This window comes from Schistocerca gregaria, chromosome 4 (genome assembly GCF_023897955.1).
Source record: "Schistocerca gregaria isolate iqSchGreg1 chromosome 4, iqSchGreg1.2, whole genome shotgun sequence".
NCBI classification, from domain to species: Eukaryota; Metazoa; Arthropoda; class Insecta; order Orthoptera; family Acrididae; genus Schistocerca; species Schistocerca gregaria.
Window position 1 is genome coordinate 325,602,835 of NC_064923.1, and position 23,243 is coordinate 325,626,077.

Here is a 23,243-nt window from a genome sequence, read left to right on the forward strand (position 1 = left end):
ATCTGCGTGAGACTGGAGCATTACCCAGCAACCATATCTCCTCTGATTGTGCCTACGACCTTAACCTTTTTAGATTTATGCTTGTGAGGATGCTAAAACGGCGAAGGCCGTGCCGGAATGATACACTTGTTTCTGTCACATCGCCGAAGTTAAGCACCGTCGGGCGTGGCCGGTAGTTAGGTGGGTGACCGTCCCGGATGCTGTTGACAACTTTCCCTTTGCCTTAACGTCAGAGAGAACGTGAGGAGCAAGAGGAGGCGGAGGGGGGGGGGGGGGGGGGGGGGAGAGAGAGGGGCACGTAAAGTGCCTGATCACCAGTCTTTGCGCCAATGTTCTGGATAAAATTTCAAACCTATTCACAGTGTCTCATGAAGTGAGGGCATGCAACACTGTTGACGCTGCCCCGTCCCTCGATGCAGACGTTACGTTCTTGATGTTCTTCGAAAGGGGTATCCTATGTTTCACCCCATCCCATCTCCAAACATCAACAACACGAACACACCAGTACATTGCGCCCGCAGCTCGTGGTCTAGTGGCTAGTGTTGCTGCCTCTGCGTCACGGGGTCCCCGATTCGATTCCCTGTTGGGTTGGGAATTTTGTCTGCCCGGGGACTGGGTGTTTATGTTGTCCTCATCATTTCATCATCATCATTCGTGACAGTAGCAAGACTGAATTGTGAAAAAATTGGACAGCGTAAAAATTGCGACTTTGTACGGACTCTGATGACTGCGCAGTTGAGCGCCCCACAAACCAATCGTCATACAAGTACATTGCACGCACAACCATTACAGTCACCTACAGCTCTCGTACTTCGTAAAGAAAAGATGCCTTGGGAGCGAATGATCGGAAAACCTTTTGCAATAATGCGGTTGAACTTGCCCTTCGGAGTCTCTCAGCCACTAACCCAAAACAACTTTAAAAAATAAAGAAGACGAAGTCTACAAAGAAAAAGTAAACACATTGATCGTTCGCATTATGATTACCTCTGCACCCATATATGAATGCCAAGACCAATTCGAAAGGGCTATAAGTGCTGTTGTCAAGACTTGAGTTGAAGTTGGAGGCGAAATTTATAAAAATCATCTTTGAACTTAATTCATTTGTTTTTCTGTAACTCATTCTGTGGATATTTATTTTGGGTTACATTCCAACAGCTGTTTCTCTGTAACCAATTACACACTGGACGACTGCTACGGTCGCAGGTTCGAATCCTGCCCCTGCATGGATGTGTGTGATGTCCTTAGATTAGTTAGGTTTAAGTAGTTCTAAGTTCTAGGATACTTGATCAGAGCCATTTAAACACATTGGACATATGTTATTTGGAACGTTTTCCAAAAAATGGTTCAAATGGCTCTGAGGTCATCAGTATCCTAGAACTTAGAACTACTTGAACCTAACTAACGTAAAGACATCACACACATCCATGCCCGAGGCAGGATCCGAACCTGCGACCGTACCGGTCGCGCGGTTCCAGACTGAAGCGCCTAGAACCGCTCGGCCAAATCGGCCGGCAAAACATAAAATATGGTTCCTGAAAAACACACACACATTATATATACGGTGTCTTTCCTAAGAGTCATCAGGCGCATTTTCTCCAGTTTTTCGGCACATATTTTCAGTTTCTTTTTTTGCAGTCAGTAGCTGGCCAAACACAGCTCACCTCTTTCACGCGATGCCCAGTGCTGACGGAAAGCGGCGGCTCGTTTCTCGTTACGAACAAAACGACTTTAAAGCGGAATTTTACGTGGCCATTCGGTAGAGCTGTCGCAAATTAGTCTCGGTGTGATATTCGTCTTGTAGACATGAATTAATAGGGACAGTACAACAGAATAATCAGTACTCAAGCATTGTCAGCACCGCCCAGGCCGGCGCTGAATGCTACCTCCATGCGGCAGCGCGCTGTTCAGTCACTGCTGGAGTACTTGTTAGTCTTTGTGTTTCACTTTCCCTGTTAATTAGTATCGATAAGACGAATATCACACTAGACTAATTTGGAGACGCTTAATCAAATGGGTGAGTGAAATTCCGCTTTAAAAATCATGTTGTTCGTAATGGGAAACAAACCGACGCTTTCGGTCGACAGTGGGCGTCGAATGAAACACGTGATGAGCAGTATTTCTTTGGTCTGATTCCTGCTTAACACTGGAAAAAAGGTGTAAATACCTGCGGGAACACCATATATATTTATAATAAAACGGAGGGTGGAGGGATCGATAGACGCCAAAAAGACAGATAAGAGACCGAACAATGACGGATCTTAGTTGGTGTTGCAATAAAGTAGTACTAATGTGTCTGCGATAATTCACCAGCTGCCGCCAATGTTAACAGAGGCGTATGCGGTCGAGCTGTGCGGGAGACATTAAAGCGACGCGCGCGTGCATCCAGCTACAAGCAAGACTGCAACGTGAGCCTGCGCTGCCGGCGGCGGCCAGGAAAACATGTATTATTCGCAGCTCACGTTTCGCGCTAGTGGCCGCGTGGGAGCGCGTTTACGCAACGTAAACTAGCCGGGGCACAAGCCCGGAGGTAAATATGTAGCACGCCGATTCCCGCGTGCGGCCGCGTAGTACAACCGCGCAGGCTTGTTCTGCGCGAGGCGCCCGTAATGGCCGCGTCCACGTACTAGGCATGCTGTACGATTTCGTATTCTATTAGCAATAAGCTGCAAAGCTGGAAATTGCATGCCTGTGTCGTCTCAACTGTGCGACTGGATTCGTGATTTCCTGCCAGAAAGGTCACAGTACGTAGCAACCCACCGGATGTCACCCAGTAACACGTAAGTTCGAAAATGGCTCTGAGCACTATAGGACTTAACATATGAGGTCATCAGTCCTCTAGAACTTAGAACTACTTAAACCTAACTAACCTAAGGACATCACACACATCCATGCCCGAGGCAGGATTCGAACCTGCGACCGTAGCAGTCGCGAGTTCCGGACTGAAGCGCCTAGAACCACTCGGTCACAACGGCCGGCCAATACGTAAGTGATACTTCATGTTTCCCAAGAGAGCGTTATAGGTCCTCTGGTGTTCTTACGATGTATGAGGCAATTAGAGGCGCCCTCTTTATCGTGTTTGCAAATGATGCCGTCGTTTACCGTCTAGTAAAGTCGTCAGAAGATCAAAACAAATTACAAACTGGTTTAGACAAAATATCAGCAGCGAGCGAAAAGCGGATGTTGACCCTAAATAATAAAAATGTGTTACGTCCTCCACGTGAGTATCAAAAACTTTCGTTCTATTTCGCTTTCATGATAAACGACAAAGATTTAAAGGTTGTCGATTCAACTAATTACTAGGGATTACAGTTACAATGAACTTAAATCGTAACCATCATATAACAAACGTGTGTTTTACTGGAAAGATATTTAGAAGTTGCGAGGACAGAGTGTCTCTGTTGTGACTGGCGAATTGTGGGTTTTTTCATTGCGACGATATCTACTCCAGAAATTTCAATCACAAACAATATATCTGCATCCACGAGTACATTAACATCCAGAAAGCTACTGTGTAGTGTTGCAATTTTTTTTTCTTCCACATACGTAGAGAGAAATGACCATTGTGGTGAAGTAAGAGGAATCACAACTCGCACGGAAACATTTAGGTGTCAATTTGTCCCACATTTTAATAGTGAATATATCATGACAAATGAAGCTTTGTAACAGTTTCGGATTTGATCCTGCTTACGGCGAATATGAGCCTTAATTAAGCCGTCCGAGAGAACGCATCCACGATCCACTCAAACGTCCATTGACACTCTGATTTCTTATAATTTTTCCAAACGAACAATCAGAGTGTCTCCTTATGGGGACGTCAAAACCAGGGGAACGGATATGAAGAAGGGGTTTCGTAAGGATATACGTATATCAAATAACTCATTTCATCCCCACTAATGCCATTCGTTTTATTTCAGTAGATTTAATTCAGTTTTATATAATATTAATCATACTTGAAACAATTTTCATGCAAATCCACTGAGACATTTTCCCAAACAGGAAAACAATTATCTGCCCACAGTGTTGCGTTATTATAAATTGAGAGTTAACAACACAAAGAGATGGCCAGTACCCCTTTCCAGGAAAAATACTGATAGCGAATGGGAAGGGTATGGCAAGTAGAGCGCAATTACAGTGCTCTCTAAAGACAGCATACAAGTGAGTATCAGGAAGAGGAATGATCGATAAGATGGCATCCGCCTGTTAAGCGCGATCGCGGCACCATGTCCGGGCTGCATTTTTTTTGGCCGCGGGCCGGCCTTGGGGTCTATTTCCGCAGCTAGGTATGCGCGACGGGCGCCTGTCAGCGGCGGACAGATACAGAGGCGGTTATTCCAGGAAAACATGCTGCGCCGCGCCGCTGTGGGAACGTCAGCCGCTCGCCACACGTCACTCGCTACACGTCGACACAGCCGCCCAGCGGTCAGCGTTTGACGCTCTGAACGTGGCGGTCAAATATGTGGGTTTCCGCCCTAGATATCGCCAGTCTTTACCACAGGACTGCCGTGATGCACACTGTTCAGGGGTGGCAAACTATTGTCGCCATATCAGGATTAGGTTAGCAAGCCTCTGAGACTAGCAGTTACTTAGAGCAGTTAATTAGAGAACCAGCTCGCGAAAGTAACGTCTTAGACCTCCCGACACCAAACAGTTCTGAACTTATAGAATCAGTTAACGCAGCGGACGGTACCAGTGATTACAACGTTGTGAAAACAAACATAACCACGAGTATTACAACGAATGATAAAAAAGATAGAATAAATGTTTTCGTTCACCAAGAGTGACAAGATACAACTTGGTGAGTACCTGAGTAGTCAACAACAAATATTCAAGTGCTGAGGACGAAGATGTGGGGCACAAATGAAGAACATGAAATGCATCTTTCAATATGCCTTCCACAAGTACGCAGGGGTGCCGAAAAGGTGTCTCCGATTATTATTTACGTGAAAACTCTTAAGGCTTTTAACATTCTATATCTTTATTCTTCATGTCTACATATTTATTTCTGAACGTAGTCACCCTGGCAACGAACGTAGCTCTCCCAACTAGAGACCAGTTTGTTGATACTGTCACTGTATAATGTTTGACTTTGTTGGTGGATCCACAACCTCACCTCTGCTTGCATCGCTTTTTTACGGTCGAATTGAAATCATCGAAGGTGTTCTTTAAGTTTTGGAAACAGATGAAAATGAGATGGGGCCAAGTCGGGAGTGTATGGAGGATGATCGATGACGGAGAACCCAGGGCACCGGATTATTGCAGATGTCGCAGCGCTTTTGTGTACTCTGGCATTGGCATGTTAAAGGAGAGAGTGCTTCATGTGTAGGCGAACTCTTCGACTCGAATCGCAACCAAAACATGATGGTTCTCACACATTGACATGATTACGTTACATTCAGGCATGTTACACGCTACAATTCGGAACCCTCTAGCGGAAGAGGATTTCAAATATGTAGACATGAAGAAAAAAGAGGTAGAAAGATTGCTTTATTTCAAAAGTGTTAAGAGCTTACACATTACAAATTCGGAGACATTAATTTTCATAACACGTATATTCCGAGCAAGATGTGGCAGATGGGAAGGTCCGGCCGAGGTTTAATGGCCGTTTTCGAAATCTGCTGAAACAAAGAGAGCATCACAGATTCATGAGAAGCCAAAACCTAGGTGACAAACAAAAGAGGAACGAAGTGAAAAAGAGCGTAACGGTACGGAAAGCAGCCGGCTGCGATGGCCGAGCGGTTCTAGTCGCTTTAGAATCCTGCCTCGGGCATGGATGTGTGTGATGTCCTTAGGTTAGTTAGGATTCAGTAGTTCTAGGTTCTAGGGGACTGATGACCTCAGATGTAAAGTCCCATAGCGCTCAGAGCCATTTGGTACGGAAAGCAATGAGACGAGAGCTCACTGACTCTTAAAGTAAAATGTTGTCAACCAGTGTAACTGCAAACCCTAAGATTTTTTGGTCTTACGCAAAACCAGCATGCGGTCCGGAAGAGGAGGAGGAGTAGATGAGTGTTTAACGTCCCGTCGACAACGAGATCATTAGAGACGCAGCACAAGCTCGGATTAGGGAAGGATGGGGGAAGGAAATAGGCCGTGCCCTTTCACAGGAACCAACCCGGCATTTGTCTGAAGCGATTTTGGACATCACAGAAAATCTAAATCAGGATGGCCGGACGCGTGAGTGAACCGTCGTCCTCCCGGAGCGGTTCTAAATCATCTATTCTGTCACTCAGCGATCATAAAAGCACCGAAACGGAAAATAACAGAGAAAAGGTCGTAATACGGAATTCGGTATTCTGGAATAGTTTCACCGCGGGAGACCAGAACACGGTCTCTCTTTCCAGTTATAGCACGAACCTCGAATTGCCAGGTATTGAGAAAACCGATCGCGGAATAGGAGAGCAACTACAATCGCTTGGTAGTGAAAAGGCATCAGGACCAGAACAGATGTCTTCACGACTCTACAAAGATTATGTGAAAGAGCTTGCTCACCTTCTAACAACAGTTTATCGTAGTTCGCTGGAACAACGAAGCGTCCCTAGCGACTGGAAAAAAAAGGTGCACGTCAGTTTGGATTTTTAAGAAGTGTCGTAAGACACATGCACCTAATTATAGGCCTATATCGTTGAGTCACTCTGTTGCACAATTACGGAACATGTTTTATGCTCAAGTATTATGACGGTTTTGGAGAACGGAAACCCCCCTCTATAAAAATCAACAAAGATCCGACAAACACAGATCTTGCGAAACTCAGCTCTCTCTGTTCCTCCAGGAGATCCACAGCGCTGTAGACAACGGCGCTCAGATCGATGGTGTGTTCCTACACTCCGACAAGGCATTCTACATCGTCCCGCACTGCCGTTTAGTGAAAAAAAATACATACCTACCGATAACAGGACCAAATTTGCGACAGGATTCAAAATTTCCTTGCAGGTAGAACTCACCACGTCATTCTTAACGGAATAAAATCGACAGATGTAATTTCCGGAATGCCCCAGGGAGTGTGATACGACGATTATTGTTGAAAATGCTTACAAATGATCAACAGAAAATACCGGAAACACTTTAGGACTCTTCGCAGATGACGCCGTTGTCTATAAGAAAGTAACAGCGCTAGAAGACAGTATCAGCTTGGAGAATGAGCTACGCAGGACTGATGAATGTTGCAGTCTCTGGCAGTAGACCCTGAACGTCAAGAAATGTAACATACTGCGCATACACAAAAAAGAAATCCACTACTGCTCAACTACAGTACTGATGACAAATTTCTGGCAACAGTACCTACCGCAAACTATCTAGGAGAAACGATCAAGAGCGCCACAAAGGCGCGTTGTTCATCACTAGAGTGTGTTTTCCGAGAAGAGTCAGACAACATGTAACTTCCTCCCACAAACCACTCGCGAAATGGCCACCGCGAGAAAATTCGAAAAATTAGAGACAATACAGAGGCTTGCCGGCAGTCATTCTTCCCACACGCCATTCGCGGATGGAACACAGAATGAGGGATCAGTTAGTGGTACCAGAAGTACCCTCCGCCGCGTAGGGTCAGATGGGTTGGGGATTCCTATATGAAATTATGAATTTGACTCTAATTTGACTCGTGATTTTGTGTGTGCTGCAAGGACAGACAAGAGATATCAAACATACAGTAATGAAACTGCGGTCCATAATTTTTACTGGTCGTAACAGCAATTAATTCGGAATTTAGTTATTTTAGCATGACATATTCCGTTGTAAGGGAACCTTTTATGCTAAGTTTGAATCATCCTTCGTGCATAAATACACCAGACAGGAGCCAGGGAAGCGGTTCGAGCCGTCAGAAGAAGCCAATATCTGGAAACCTAACTTCACTGAGCAACCCGCATAACACAGTCGAAATGAGCACAGGTACCTTGGCTAAGAAAGTAGAGCATTCCGTGCAGTCAGCCGTTTTCTCTGAACACCGAGGTTTTAAATAATACCCACAACAGTCTGCAGCTCGTGGTCGTGCGGTAGCGTTCTCGCTTCCCGCACCCGGGTTCCCGGGATCGATTCCCGGCGGGGTCAGGGATTCTCTCCGCCTCGTGATGACTGGGTGTTGTGTGATGTCCTTAGGTTAGTTAGGTTTAAGTAGTTCTAAGTTCTAGGGGACTGATGACCATAGATGTTAATTCCCATAGTGCTCAGAGCCAATACCCACAACAAGAGCTGTGGCTAAGCGGCACTCGAGTTCCTATGACACGAAGATGTGTAAAGTCAGTCTCCAGACCTGATGGTTCCATTGCTTAGGCGTCATTTTGACACAGTTTGACTGAGTGCTAAAGGCACCAGAAGATCGATAAAAGATTGCCAGTTAGTCGGAGGAACAGTTAATGATCTCGTTGCTCGCTAGCTGCGGCAATCGAATCATCCAGAATGCTGATAGAGGTCAGTGATGAACGAGCTGTCGATAAACCGCGTTCCAGAAGAGTCCATTAGCCGACATACAGTATCACGCGAACACGCAGACCGGTGTGCGGACATTTGCCATGACTTTACCTGCTCCGAACGGTTGGGTCCCTTGTCTGACCCTCCTCCTGCGCCTCCTCCTCCTCCTCCTCCTCCTCCTCCTCCACCCCCTCCTCACCCCCTGTCTACGCCTCCCCCTCCCCCTCCTCACCCGACCCGCAGTAAAGGTACTTACTGAGCCTTTCCGCTGGTTTTCTTAACATAGGACCAGAATCTCTATGGATTTTCTAGAGAGAGTTTCGTTCTGGAAACTATTAGATGCATCTCGCATTGAAATCTGTACCAAATTTCGAGCGACAGTGAAACTTCGCCAATCTTGAAGATTTTGCGCTCGTCAAAATTATACGTGAATGTTTCCGTGCTCCTGCAGCAGCTTCCTGTCGTGTTTTGTGTATCATGGGGGATCAGTTCCGTCTGATATTAATTTATTTGGTATGAATCTCTCGAGTGCCGTTGATACTATTTCTTTGAACTTAAGCCACATGTGGTCTTCACTTACATAGTTTGGAAGGATTGGAGACTGTCTCTTAGAAAGATGTCAACCGAATTTTTAGTTGCTTTTGTAAATATATACATTTCGCGTTTAGTTTTGGCGAATTTCTTTGTTACGGAATTGAGCCTCACAACGACTGGGTGTTCACAAATTCCTGTACCCGTCGTGATGCTCAGGATTATTTGTGGTTAAGAGGTCAAGTGTGTTTCCGTAACCATTTACAATTTGAACAGCCTCGTGAACTAATTGTTCAAAATAATTATATTTTATTTATATATTTATATAAATTAATATATATATATACATATACATATATATAATTAATAATAAATATATTTATATATTATAATTTAGAACAATTATGGAAGTTGAAACTTCCTGGGAGATTAAAACTGTGTGTCCGACCGAGACTCGAACTCGGGACCTTTGCCTTTCGCGGGCAAGTGCTCTACCATCTGAGCAACCGAAGCACGATTCACACCCGGAACTCACAGCTTTACTTCTGCCAGTATCTCGTCTCCCACCTTCCAAACTTTACAGAAGCTCTCCTGCTCTCCTGCTTCTGTAAAGTTTGGAACGTGAGAGACGAGATACTGGCAGAAGTAAAGCTGTGAGTTCCGAGTGTGATTCGTGCTTCGGTAGCTCAGATGGTAGAGCACTTGCCCTCGAAAGGCAAAGGACCCGAGTTCGAGTCTCGGTCGGGTACACAGTTTTAATCTGCCAGGAAGTTTCATATCAGCGCACACTCCGCTGCAGAGTGAAAATCTCATTCTGGAATTATGGAAGTTATTTTCCATCTACAGTAGGGTCTGAAAATATATTTTTGTCAACATACGGCAGGTAGATTGAAGTCACTGCCAACTACAGTTGTATGAGTAGGGTACCTATTTGCGATGAGACGAGTTTTCTTTGAAATGTTCAGCAACTGTTTCATCTGAGACCGGGGGTTGGTAAAAGGAGCCAGTTATTAATTTATTCCTGTTGTCGAATATAACCTCTGTCCATACTAAGTCACAGGAAGTACCTGCTTCAATGTCACTTGTGAGCTGGAACACACATTACATTATTTTTCCTTAAGTTCTGCTTCTTGTTTCTGTTGTAGTGGGGATAATTACGATAACAGATTTTCCCTCCAAAACCTAGGATGCTTTCTCTGTGACCCTGTAAATACTAGAGCTAAGCAATGTAGAACAACAACGTACGGTACAAGCATAGCATTCTGTATTACTTCATTTCCTTATTTCTAACATTATAAAATTGTACGTCGACTTTAGATGACATGTCAATCATCGATGTTCTTATCTCTGTTTATGTTTTCAACATTGTCCCCCTACATTTTATTAACTAATATTAATTTTAGAGAGTAAATTAATATAGAGTATGTCGTTCTTCTTTTCAAACATTCACATACCCATTTCTTCTTTCCTTATTGTCTTTTGGGCATTCAGATGTAGTAATTAAAGTAGGCACAAATGCAGCGATCAAAAAGAAATGATTAGCGTACATTCGCATTCTGTTTACAGCGTTCCTTTGTTGTTTCTCCCATGGCGATGGACTGTTTCTATAGCAATCAGTAACCGTGAAAGGAAGCTACCGTACAGACAGAGGGATTTATATTTATACTTGGCAGAACTAATTACATACTGACATAATGATCGGAATTGCTTTCTTTTCCCAAAAGATATAAATATTTCTATTTAGGAAAAGAAGCTCTGTAGTTCGCCAAGATATCGTCCCTTACGCACTGGTTGTATCGAGCAAGATGTGGAGACATTGGTTTGAAAGCGGACAGAAGAAGTACGAGGAAGGGCGTCCCTTACCTGAGGGATCCTTACCTGGCGAAGGGGCAAATGTCCGGCGTGGCAAATGTCCGGGATTCGCGCAGACCCGGGGGGAGAGTCACTCTTCAACTTCCTTCCTCACTTCTTAGCACTTATGGACAATCACTGTCTTTGTGAAGTATGGCATCGGGAGTTGCCTGTAGAAGAGGACCTATCTCGACCTCCGAATGTTTTAAGATGTCGCTGTTGTTCACGCATTGCCTGTTGGCTCTTGACTCGGTATCTTCGGTCGATGTTTGCTTAATGAAGTTCCCGCAACAAAAGCCAGTAGGCAATACGTCAACAAAAAGCCACAAAAGCCTCAACAGTTTTGTAGCGATTATTATTCAGATCGTTTTCAGTTCACAAGTGTCGAGATAGCATGTCATAACTCATTGCGTTCTAAACCACTACACTTGGCGTTTGCCGTGTCGTTCAAAAATGCAGGCTTATACGAAATGAAGAGTAGAGTGTAATTCCTCGTCGTCGAAGAAGTCAGTAGAGACAGAGCACAAGCTCGGACTGAGAAAGCATAGGGAAGGAAACTGGTCGCGTCTTTTATAAAGGAACTAGCCCGGCATTCGCGTTATGCGATATAGGTGAATCAGGCTTTGTGACACTGAATGACAATTCTAAAAGGTGAAAACCGATTCCCAGCAGTGTGGCTTGGAAACGAACATTGACTACTCTACTCCCTGCCCTGACCATGCCTAAAGCAACGAATTCATCTGCTGTCTGCTGCTACAGGCCTGATTGGATGCTGTCTTCACAACCACACTGGAATAAATCCGTGGAGGTGCTATATGAAGTACTTAAGAATAAGTCTACTGCAAACTCGATTAAATACTTTCAATTTGGTAAATGACACACAAATACATTAATAATGAAGATCAAGGGACTGAACAAGGTAAAAAGGAAATGAAATACATGTCAGAAGTACATGGATAGCAGATAGTTATTAATGGACTGGGAGACAATGTTCGGTCAGTCAGCAAAAACCACACATATAAGTTTCAAAAAGACACTTAAAAATGAAGAAATAAAACACACAATTGAGAGTGAGCGAAAGAGAAGCTGTCTAATGATGTCATATGGTGGTATAATGTGGCAGATTACCTTAGTGGCGGCGTGAAGACGTCGCTGGACTGAATGCAACTGTAATTATGTATTGCCATCTGCCATGTTTCAAGGGTCTGGATGGTGACTCTTCTTCAGGCAACTCCCCATGCCATATTTCAGCAAGACAATGTTTGGCCATATGTGTCGACAAATGGGGAAGGGCGTCAACTGCCACACGCCCTCTGGTCTACACGTTTGCCTGATACTGCATGTCACCCAATGAACTTGACTGGAATACAGTTTGTCGACACTTTCATTTTTGACCTCTAGCAGTTACTGTTGATGATTCGTAGACTCACATACAAACCGCCGGGAGAGACAATATTCATCCCTCTAATCATAATCATTTGCGTCTTGTCATGTACCTAATATGTAGTATTAAGTTCACTTCAATCACTTAAATCCCCCTATCAAGCACATTTGCGTGAAGGGATTTGAGCTATTTACCACTCGCTGCTTGACCACGTTTATATACACTGATAACTTTTACATAAGTCTGATTCGTTGCGCTGCTGGTGAGTAACCCGCCGAACCTTTTACGCTTTAAAGGTAACACGTAACTTATTTCATCGATGAATCATCGATATAGGGACATCCTGGTAAATATTTTTTTTTAAGGTTTACTCTCCTACTTACAACCTAATTTTTACAAGAAGTCTAGGTTTAAACAAATACATCACAAATGACTTCCAAAGCTGCATCCAACACCTTTTCCAGTATTTTACTCCGTCATCTAAGTTTCACTTAGTTTTTTATTGTTTTACTATGTTAGATTTTATCTTCCTTACCTCCAACAGTAAAATATATCGCAAAAGATAACAATCCTAGGAAACAAGAATCTGGTAATGAAATGTACAAATCTTAACTGTGTCACTCACAAAGGCAGTTAGAACAATGGCGAAACCAGTTTGTCTTGCTACTAATAAAATTTACTTAACAGATATTTTTACTAGGAGACTGCCAAGTTTGAGTGACATGTGCAACACTGGTTTTTTCCCAGTATTCCGTATTCGGCATGTTTTATGAAATGCAAGAAAGTGGTCAGAGCACTCGGACGTATCGTACTGGTTGTGGAAAGTTCATAAGTGTGTGAGAGCCGACTGCAAACTACTTGGACTTTTGTTGTAGAACACTAATGCTTGTGTTTACCACTTTAATAGTAGGTAACCTACACGCGCAATAGTCTCACTTTTTTGTTTTTGGTAGGCATCAACGTATCTCTGGCCCAATACTCAAGACTCTCCTGTTGTGAACACTATATGGAACCTATTCTGAGACTGTGAAGGGAGCATAAATGAAAGATTCGAAGTTTTAGCGCAGATATGACACCGACTTCTTGGTCTCTTAGCCTGACATTTCGCCTCTGTGGCGAAACTACACTGCAAAACTCGGAACCAGATAATGTTTTTTCATGCAGTCAAATTAGACAAACGACTGCAAATTCATTGCGCGCAAGAATAACACATGATGATAGAATGTTGTTCTTGCAGTCTTGATTCCAGAGACTGGTTAGATGCAGCTCTTAGCAACATTAATTATTGAGTAAAATATTGCCAATGTAGAAACTTAAGCCGACCTTGGTGGCCGAGAGGTTCTAGGTGCTTCAGTCTGGAACCGCGGGACCGCTACGATCGCAGTTTCGAATCCTGCCTCGGGCATGGATGTGTGTGATGTCCGTAGGTTAGTTAGGTGTAAGTAGTTCTAAATTCTAGGGCACTGATGACCTCAGATGTTAAGTCCCATAGTGCTTAGAGCCATTTTAGAAACTTAAAAACATCCGACGACCTGCGGGTCACTTGCAGATAGTCACAACAATTTACGGCAAAGTATCTCTCGTATGTATCTTAAATCCATCCGAGAAAGTTTTATGTGCCAAGATACATCAGAAAGACAGCGTGTTGTGCGCCACCTCCCAAACTGTTCTCGCTGCGCTCAAAGGCGATGAAATTTCAGCCTGTAGGTGCGGTTGGAAAACAAAGAGCTGTCGGTGATCTTAGTCGTTCCAAATGGCTGCTCTCCTGTGAACGTCAAACCGAGCAGAAGTGTGGAAGACAAGATAAATTTGTTTCCGTGCTAACGGGCAAGTCTCGACCATTCAACGTTAAGAACAGAAAACAAAAAGAGTCGTCCATATGAAATATAACAATCTGTTATCCTAGACGCCTTATAATGATTATAGAGAGTTGTCCAAAAAGATGTTACCTCTCTTACGCTACTGCATAATTTTAAATTTCCTTTGGGTGCTGTCTAGATATGGCCATCGGACTTGTGTGTAAGAGAAAAGGAAGCTAGCAGCTTGTATGGAAGTGTTTGGGTCACACTCAATAGGAAGAACAAAATTCAGCTGTGGTTTCATAAGGCTCCTCTAAGCCGTTAACTATCCGTCGATTGCATGAGAAATTTGTGCATGGACGATGACTGTAAAGGAAACTGTGGACGTCCAAGAAGTATTCGAACTGAAGAAATCATACATGTTCAAGGCACAATCATTAGAAGCCCAGAAAGTTAAGTGCGAGATTAGCATTGGAAACAGGAAACGCGCGAACAATTGCCTTAAAGATTTTAGAATGAAGGCAAGTCTCAAATGATACGGGTCCTGTCTGACGCTGATGAAATTGCTCGCGTACGAGCTGTAGAAGTGTTATTAGAAATGATGCACACAGATCCTAATGTTGTCTTCTTTATGTCGGACGTAATTACATTTCACGTCAGCGGCAACGTGAACAAGGACAACTGCGTCGTTTTGGAGAATAGACGATTTCGACGAACTAAGAGTGCGCACTCGTTCCTCTCCGCAATTTAAAGAGACTGTAACGGGGATTCTTACCTAAACATGTTGCAGAACTCTGTTGTTGATAATCTTCCACTCCGTATCGTAACATCAGGTGACATCCAGCAAGATGGTGCACCAAAGACGATATTATTTCTTAAAGATTCGACATTATCTGGATAAAAGGTTTGGTAGACGCTGAAGTGGAAGAGGTGTCGCTTTGGCGTGGCCAGCATGGTCATCCTATTTGACTCCATGTGATTTCCGGCTGTGGGGAATGGCGAAACAACGCGCGTATGCTGCTACACCTACTGACATTAATGACCTTAAATGACTCGTAACGCAAGTTGTCCGCTCTATACCTACGGAAATGTGTGAACGAACTAGAGCCTGAAAAGACTTTGCACATGTATTGAGAACCAAGAATACAGGTCGCAGAAGCGTCCTAGCTTCGTTTGAACTTGTGTATATGGTGTGTGGTTTTAGATTACAATAAATAAAATAAGAATAAAAACGTAAATATAAAAAAATTATAAATAATAAAATCAAAGGCAATTCCATATAAATGGTTTACAACGACTATGTACAGAAAAATGGGAGTCTTGATTCGAACATTTACACAACAGCTTCTAATGTATTCCTATTAAGTCATTGCACAGTGTGTAAAATAATTTCAACCATTAATTATTTTTAGGTGTACATCAGGGGTAACAATCGTGTCCATAATGTGCTGCTATCACAAAACAGTACAGAATGGAAGTGTCTAGAAGCCGTCTAAATATTGCCAGTATTTGAAAACGGAGTATTTATAAGTCATCCATACAGCTGATGTCTCTTGGTGATCTGGACGAAATTTTCTTTTTTCTGTAGTAATTATAAGTTAGTGAACTCTAGGTTGTTCTTAGCAGAACATTCTCCGCTTCATGTATCACTGACTGATATCACGACAATTTCGAGCTGTATGTTTATGACGGAACTACAGACAGCGCAGTTAAGGATGGTCTTTCGGACAGGAGACTTGGGAAAACTTAAAGCATCCATACTCGTTACAAATCTTATGGTACAGATGGAAAAAGTAAGTACATTGTGGTACCAGCACATACAATTCAAAAAGAATATAGCGTATGCAAACGGTTGTAAGTATTTATTTCATAACGAAACTTTGACAATAAATACACAGAATTTAAAAGGAATTTCAGTTTTTTTTACATACTTTATAGATTTTCTATACGACTCCCCTTGGCCACGCAGACAACTATAAACGAGAACCCATTTCACGCCATACATTCTGGAGCATGTGTAGATTCACAGACTACAAAAATCCATAGGTGTCCGGGCTAGAGATCAAGATGACCACGAGGGGAACTCATCGTTTTCCTGTTTCAATTACAGCAAATTTTGAATCAAGCACTGTTTTATTTTCATTTTAGTTCTGAAAACACACCAAACTATTCTTTGTAGTATTTGCATCACGCTATTGGCTTTGTACGTCGATTTCCGCGCACTAAGTTCAAATGAAAGGTGAATTCTTTCAGCGTTTTGAACTGATACAAGTAGCCGACGGGTACTTCTTTCTTTGCAGAAAGATACTGTTTCTTGTAACTGACGAAGCCACCTGCGCAAGTCGTCAGCATTTGGAGGTGCTTGGCTGTGTCGTTGAGAAGATCCTCTCAGAACTGTGATAACAGAATGACTATCGTTAAATCGTAACACGCAGACTGTCCCTGTCGGGAGTCGACGCTTTCACTTATCACACAGAGAATTTCACTTGCGCGTCGCCGTGCCTGAGTCGGCTTCCAGTTCAACGTCCTTCTACATTCCCTGTAATTCGTATCGCTCTATCGTTATGTGTTGATTAGTTATAGCCATCTTAAACGCTACATTTAATTTTAAATGCCTTATATTCTGGATGTACATTCGTGATTTGTAAGTTTCTTCATGTTGGGTGCCACAGCCACCAATTTATTACAATTCTTTCTCCACCTCGCTGCATTTTGATCACAGTCGTTTATTTCATACTCTCAGCTGACTTCTGATGTGGAATTTTTAACAGCGCACTCATATTTTCTTAATTTTATAGTCCTTCCCTGTGTTGATGTTTACAATGACTTTCATGTAAATATACGGTATAACACCAGTCTTAGTAAATTCGAACAAGTTTGGAACGTTCTTCTCGTTCGAGTTTGCTACGACAGAAGTTATTTATTAAAATTAAAGACGTACATTGCATATAGCTACACATGGTGACTGTTTAAAATTACGAGGGGATGAGGGATCACTTGAAACTGGTACATTGTAGAAAACAACTAATTGTGTAAAATAAATAACTGATGCAAACTACAGCCAAGGTGGAAAATGGAATTGTATTTTTAATTCCCCTCATACACCTCTAGGACGTGTAGAAATTATCGAATACTAGCAGGCATCAAAACCCGCGTCCAGGGACGATCCGTTTCCGTGTCACAGGAATAAATACGTAAGATATTGTATTCTGTTAGTAATAACATCTGCAAGAAAAAACTTACGTGACAATACCATACCGCTCTATTATCGTGTTCAAGTCGGAAGGCGGGCGAGAGAGGCTATGGGAAGCGTGGAGTGGTAGGTATGCTTTAGCGCCGACTTTGAGAGGAGCGCCAGAAATCATCTACGTAACCACCTATTACCAAGTGATGTTTCATACTTCATCACTGAAGTACCATAACGGCTCAGTCTGGAGGACAGTATTTGCTATCGGACGTTGACTACAGGATTAAATCTCACTGACCGCTGCTGGAGCTGGATGCAAGAACAATAGATCTAAACAAAACTGCCTTCCGGTATCACTTGAGCGGTAGTACTACAGGTATGACGCTGTTATAAAATTAGTTACTAGAGGCATGGTAAATTACTACCGCATTTCCACGCTACCTTTTCAGCAGAGTGTGATAAATTCTTCTACAAATTTGACCGGTACCACGGAATTTGTATCTCTCCGGATATGGTTCACATTGCAAGCATTATATTCTCAGTGCCCTACACGCTTTCACACTTTCTTACAATACGCACTCTACTGGCAATCTGATCTGTGGCCAGATAATCATTCTGACGAAGTCAGACACGACCTCCAGACGACTTTACAAGGAGCCTGGCTCCTAGTTTCTGTCGAGAACACACGCACGTTTGGGCATTATAACTTCATTAGATTACTTACTGCAAAATTCATTCTTACTGCCACGTAACTGTAGGAGAGAACCAAAATTGCGAAACTTTGTGCATATTAATTAAAAGAAACAAAGTATTTTGTAGGGGTATTCTATTTATCTGCAAACAAATCAGCAGCAAATAAGAATGGTAGCAGAAAACAAGAGGTACTCCAAATCCGTCCAGCTGTTCTGTTCAGATTTTCCGCAAATCTTTTCTGCTGGAAGTCAGGATGGTTTCATCAATAAGACCACATACCATTACCTAGCGTGAGTCAACAGCGATTTCGTTTGCTCGAAAGAGTATTGAGATAGAAGTCACCGACCGAAACGACAAAGCACGTTAGTCAAGAGTGTTTGTAAAAGCCGGACGGTGTGGCCGTGCGGTTCTAGGCGCTTCAGTCTGGAACCGCATGACCGCTACGGTCGCAGGTTCGAATCCTGCCTCGGGCATGGATGTGTGTGATGTGCTTAGGTTAGTTAGGTTTAATTAGTTCTAAGTTCTAGGCGACTGATGACCTCAGAAGTTAAGTCACATAGTGCCTTTTGAACCCTTTGTGTATAAAACTTTTTAAAAATATTTACTTGTGACACCTGCCAAATAGGCAAAACAGAAATATCGAATGAAGGCAAGAGCTGTCGCTTACAATGAGTGTAGCTAGATCCAGTTTGCACAAGAATCGGGCTTTTAGGGACGACAACGATCTTCGATTCGGAATCTAAAAAACTGAGAGTACTCAAACAAGTACTTTCTTATCTTATTTCATGAACAAAGTTCGTTCAATGATGCAGCTGCAACCAAAATTACTGTCTGTTAATAAAAAATACCGGCTTTCAACTGACAATGAAAAAAAATTCCGGCGCGCTTCTGCACAACACAACGAAGAATTATCGGGCGCAAAAAGAGAAATCGCAGCCATCAAAAGGCAAAAGGTGGGGAGAAGTTGAAATACAGTTCAGAAAGTAGCGGTGTGATGGTAATGAAACAACAATGGAAGCAATATGGCCGAATGTTTGGGCACGCACTCAGGTGTCCGTTTTAGTTCATCGGTTGATTCTGACCTGCCGTCGCGCTGTATTCTTAACTTTCCTGGTTACCACCCTTGATCAGTTCAGAAACTCCTTTCGGAATTTTCATGCATTCTACCATTTTTGAACTAAAGGCGCATTATATAGGGTGTATCAAAACGAATCATGCGATTTGGAACGTCTATATTTGTGAAACTAATAAACATATACATTAATTTTGTTTCTTGATGAACGGGAAACCCAAAAGATTTTTCCAGACCTTCTCATAGGTGTTCAATATGCCCCTCCTTGAGAAGCACGGCGTATGTCAATGTGGTATTCAAATTGTTCATACACTTCAGCAAGCATGTCTCGAGTTACAGCTTCCACAGCTGTTGTTATGCAATGCTGCAGTTCATTCATTGTTGTTGGTAGCAGAGGCACATAAACAGAGTCTTTTACTAACCCCCACAAAAAGTAATCAGAGACAATCAGGTCCGGTGACCTTGGAGGCCACTAATGTAAGGCTGAATCATTTGGTGCAGTGCGACCGATCCATCGTTCAGTAATCCTTTGGTTCAAAAATACCCGCACTTCCAGATGCCAGTGTGGCGCTGACCCTTTCCAAAAGTGTGTTGTTCATGCATATATCTCAAACAACATAACAGTTATGATTTTTTTCAGTCGGATGAGTCTTCTTGATACAACCTGTGTTTCTAATTGTTAGGGGTAACCAAAAGTCGAGCCATTTGGCGTCCCGTGGGACGGGAGAGAACGCCTCCAAATATCGCGACAATCTGCAAAAATCTGGACATCTGTAAACACTACTTCCAATAAACCATGTCTTGTAAAGAACTGTGATGATAAAACCAAACGTTGGGTAGAAGATAGCTTTACCTTTCCTTGTCCAACAGAGAACTAAGTCTCTAATGACTTCGTCTAATGACTTCGTCTTCGACGACACAAACTCTCCTCTCATAAAAACCAGTTTTCCTTCCTAAGCAACGATTACCGCCGCTATCACTGATCAGACAAGTGACTTTCTGAGTAAACGAGTGCGTTAGAGTAGAGTCAGCGAGCAGTGGTGCATGTGTGTATGCTGCCGGTTGACCTTGACCCGAATCTGCTGGACGGCGGCATGTGTGCAGCCGCAGTGGTCCCTCCTCAGGTGCTGTTTGTTGGCCCTGCGGGCGAGTTTATTTCTGCAAGCGGCAGTCAGCTGCCGACAGCGGCTTCCGCAACTGCTGTTGCTGCTGCTGCAGCAGGAAGGCGTCAGGTCGCCCGCTTCAGGTAGCTGCGAGGCACGCCGCCTGCCAGCTGCCGCAGCTGCAATCAGTCTGTCCAAATTGATCGTCCACTAGCTTTACCTAGCCGATCCTCTGCGCAGTGAGCGCAGGGGCGGGAGAACTGCTTCGTGGAAACAGTCAATACGTTCCATTGCGAATACTCTTATGGGTATAAATGAAGAACTTCTGCAGTTCAGTCAGTTTATTTATTTTAACTACATGCGAATGGGCCTAGGTAGGACGATGCAACGTACTTAGGAACGTTTGGCTTTCATTCATTTGCTGTGAATTAGAGTCCAAGTTTCAGAGCCGGTCTTCTTCTTCCGTTATTCCTCGTGATCAATTTGTTATTGCCGTGCTTTGGATCGAAAAAGTTCCCCGTTATAAATATCTTTTTGAGTCATTCCTGCTAATTTTAATTTTTTTTATTTTCGTACTTAACTCCTGCCTTCATAAAATTTGACAGTTTGTCTTTTAAGAGTGTCTGGTTTTATTCTCTTGATATGCCCGTAAAACTTTAATCTGCGAACTGTACTGTTCGACTTGCTGGTTGCTTGGACTGATTTTCTACGCATTTTAGTCCATTTTTTTTGTCGATGTTTCTGTTATCTTTCCTTCGGGAAGGTGTCACAGTCGTAGAATATTTCTGAAAGGACAACATTTCTACTGAAGACAGTAATTATTGCCAGCCGGGATGGCCGAGCGGTTCTAGGCGCTACAGTCTGGAACCGCACGACCACTACGGTCGCAGGTTCTAATCCTGACTCGGGCATGGATGTGTGTGATGTCCTTACGTTAGTTAGGTTTAAGTAGTTCTAGGTTCTAGGGGACTGATGTGCTCTCAACCATTTGAGCCATTTGAACAGTAATTATTGTTTATTTTGCACTGTTCGACAGTTTCGGTTATTATGTCGTCTTGAAGAGGTACTTGATGTGCAGAAGGTCAACCTGCCAATCTGTCCAACCACCATCACATGTCGTAAGTTTTGTCTTCATAGACGCCAAGTACACTTTGAAAATTCAAGACTAGGCAAAATTAGCCAACACTGGAAAGTAAACAATAACCACAGGTAGAGTCGATGGCGGAAATGTTGTCATTTCAGTAATTTTCGGTATCTGTTTTCCTCTTCAAAATGACTGTCCTGAAGCACAGAAAAGCAGTCTCTGTTAACGACAGAATTGTTATACATCGACATGATAGATATCCGTGACTTGTACTTATGAACCAAAACATTACGGCCATCTTCTTAATAGTGCGTTGAATTGCAGTTGGAACGCAATAAAGCAGCACTTCTGCGTGACATGGATTCGACAGTTTTCCGGAGGTATGCGTCACCAGATTTGTGGGCGCGGAGCTCGCACCCGACAGCGTCCCACATGTTTTCCATCGGATTCAGATCATGTCAGTTTGGTGGTCAAGATATCAACTTGAGTTCCTTACCACGCTCCTCAAACCACTGTAGTTAAGAGTGTAACTTTGCGAGGAGACTGCCGTCACGCTGGAAGACGCCATCGTCTTCAAGGACGACATCAAGCACGAAGGGTTGCACGTGCTCCGCAATAAGTTTCACGCCGTCCACAGCTATTAAGATGCGTTCCATTACTGCCACATGGCCCATGGAGGATCAGGTTAAAGTACCCTATAGCGCTTCGAGGAGCCTTTCGCCTGTATGACGGCGTATCCAGACACGGCCATCGACTTGGTTTAACAAGAAACACGGTCATTCCGCCAACTGATACGTTTCCTTTGATCCGCGGCCCAGCCTCAAAGATCCCCCACCCCCTGCAATCGTGTCAGTGTCGTTGGGTCATCATGGCTCATATAAGTATCTTCAAGGAGCTCCATATTCAACAATTTGTGCTGAACGCAGTGTTCAGAAACGCTAGAGCCTGCATCAGCATTCTACTATGTCATCAGATCTGCCACATATCGCCGCTTATTCCCTTTACAGAATGGGCAGGCGTCTGATCTCCCGTCGACCTTCCATCAGTTTCAACAGCTGCTCACGACAGTAGAACGGGAACAGCCGACCACCTTCTCTGGCTCCGATATGCTCTTTTCCTAACGCCGGTCGCGCCATACAATTTGGTCTTTGTCAAAGTCGCTTATATCAGTGGATTTCATGATTTAAGTCCCATATCGTAGCTAGAATCATTCGCAATTTCTTCTTTCTTTTTTTGTTGGTGTATGTAGGACAACCACTCATCGCTCACGCTATTTTCCGCGAACAGTTGGCTGGTTTGGGTTTTATTTCTTTGTTGATCAAACCAGATCATTTGTAGCGACAGGCTTACACAGGTCTCATGGACACTTAGCCGCGCTACCATGATGATGTAACTGTGAACTGATGCGGCAGTTAACAGGCTGCTGTTTTCTTCTAAAAAACAAAGGCAAACTTTGAACAGATTACCAGGCCTGGGGCGGGTCACTCCCGAGTGGAAATGGAAATGCCGTGTGGCTAGGGCCTCCCGTCGGGTAGACCATTCGCCTGGTGCAAGTCTTTCGAGTTGACGCCACTTTGGCGACTTGTGTATCGATGGGGATGAAATGATGATGAAAGACACACAACACCCAGTCATCACGAGGCAGAGAAAATCCCTGGCTCCACCGGGAATCGAACCCGGAACCCCGTGCGCGGAAAACGAGAACGCTACCGCAAGACCACGAGCTGCGGACACTCCCAAGTGTCTCAGTTGTAGTAAGGAGTCCCGGAAGACTTTGGCCTACAGTTTTGGGGCCTTTTTTCTGACGGCAATTTACAATGTGTGTATTTGGGTGGCGGCGTGGAGGTCGTAAATAGCTTCCAGGGACGAACACGGTGAATCCATCTCAGGGCCTTGTTGTAAACCACAAGAAGGGACTGCAGTTCCTTTTTTGACGCAGTGCTCCATGCTATATTGCTATTTAGAAGGGCCGGTAACACAATGGCCTTACACAGGCGCAGTTTCGTATCCTGCCTGAGTTTGTCGCTAACGAAGATGGGGTCTGTGCGGTATTTAGTTCTACTTACTAATATCGATATTAGGAGACCACAGTAGCCTGCTGCCTTACACTCGCACAATCACGCTTCCTGCAAAAAT

The 23,243-nt window shown here is 43.6% G+C and overlaps 1 protein-coding gene and 1 non-coding gene across 8 annotated transcripts in view; one reads left to right on the top strand and one right to left on the bottom strand.

Annotated features, from left to right (window-relative positions):
• The window catches only part of LOC126365733 (multiple PDZ domain protein), a 2,074,088-nt gene that overhangs the window by 798,377 nt on the left and 1,252,468 nt on the right, over window positions 1–23,243 (bottom strand). The window lies entirely within an intron of this gene.
• Trnas-cga (transfer RNA serine (anticodon CGA)) lies at window positions 9,610–9,684 on the top strand. The gene has a single exon. It is a non-coding gene; the product is annotated as a tRNA-Ser (tRNA).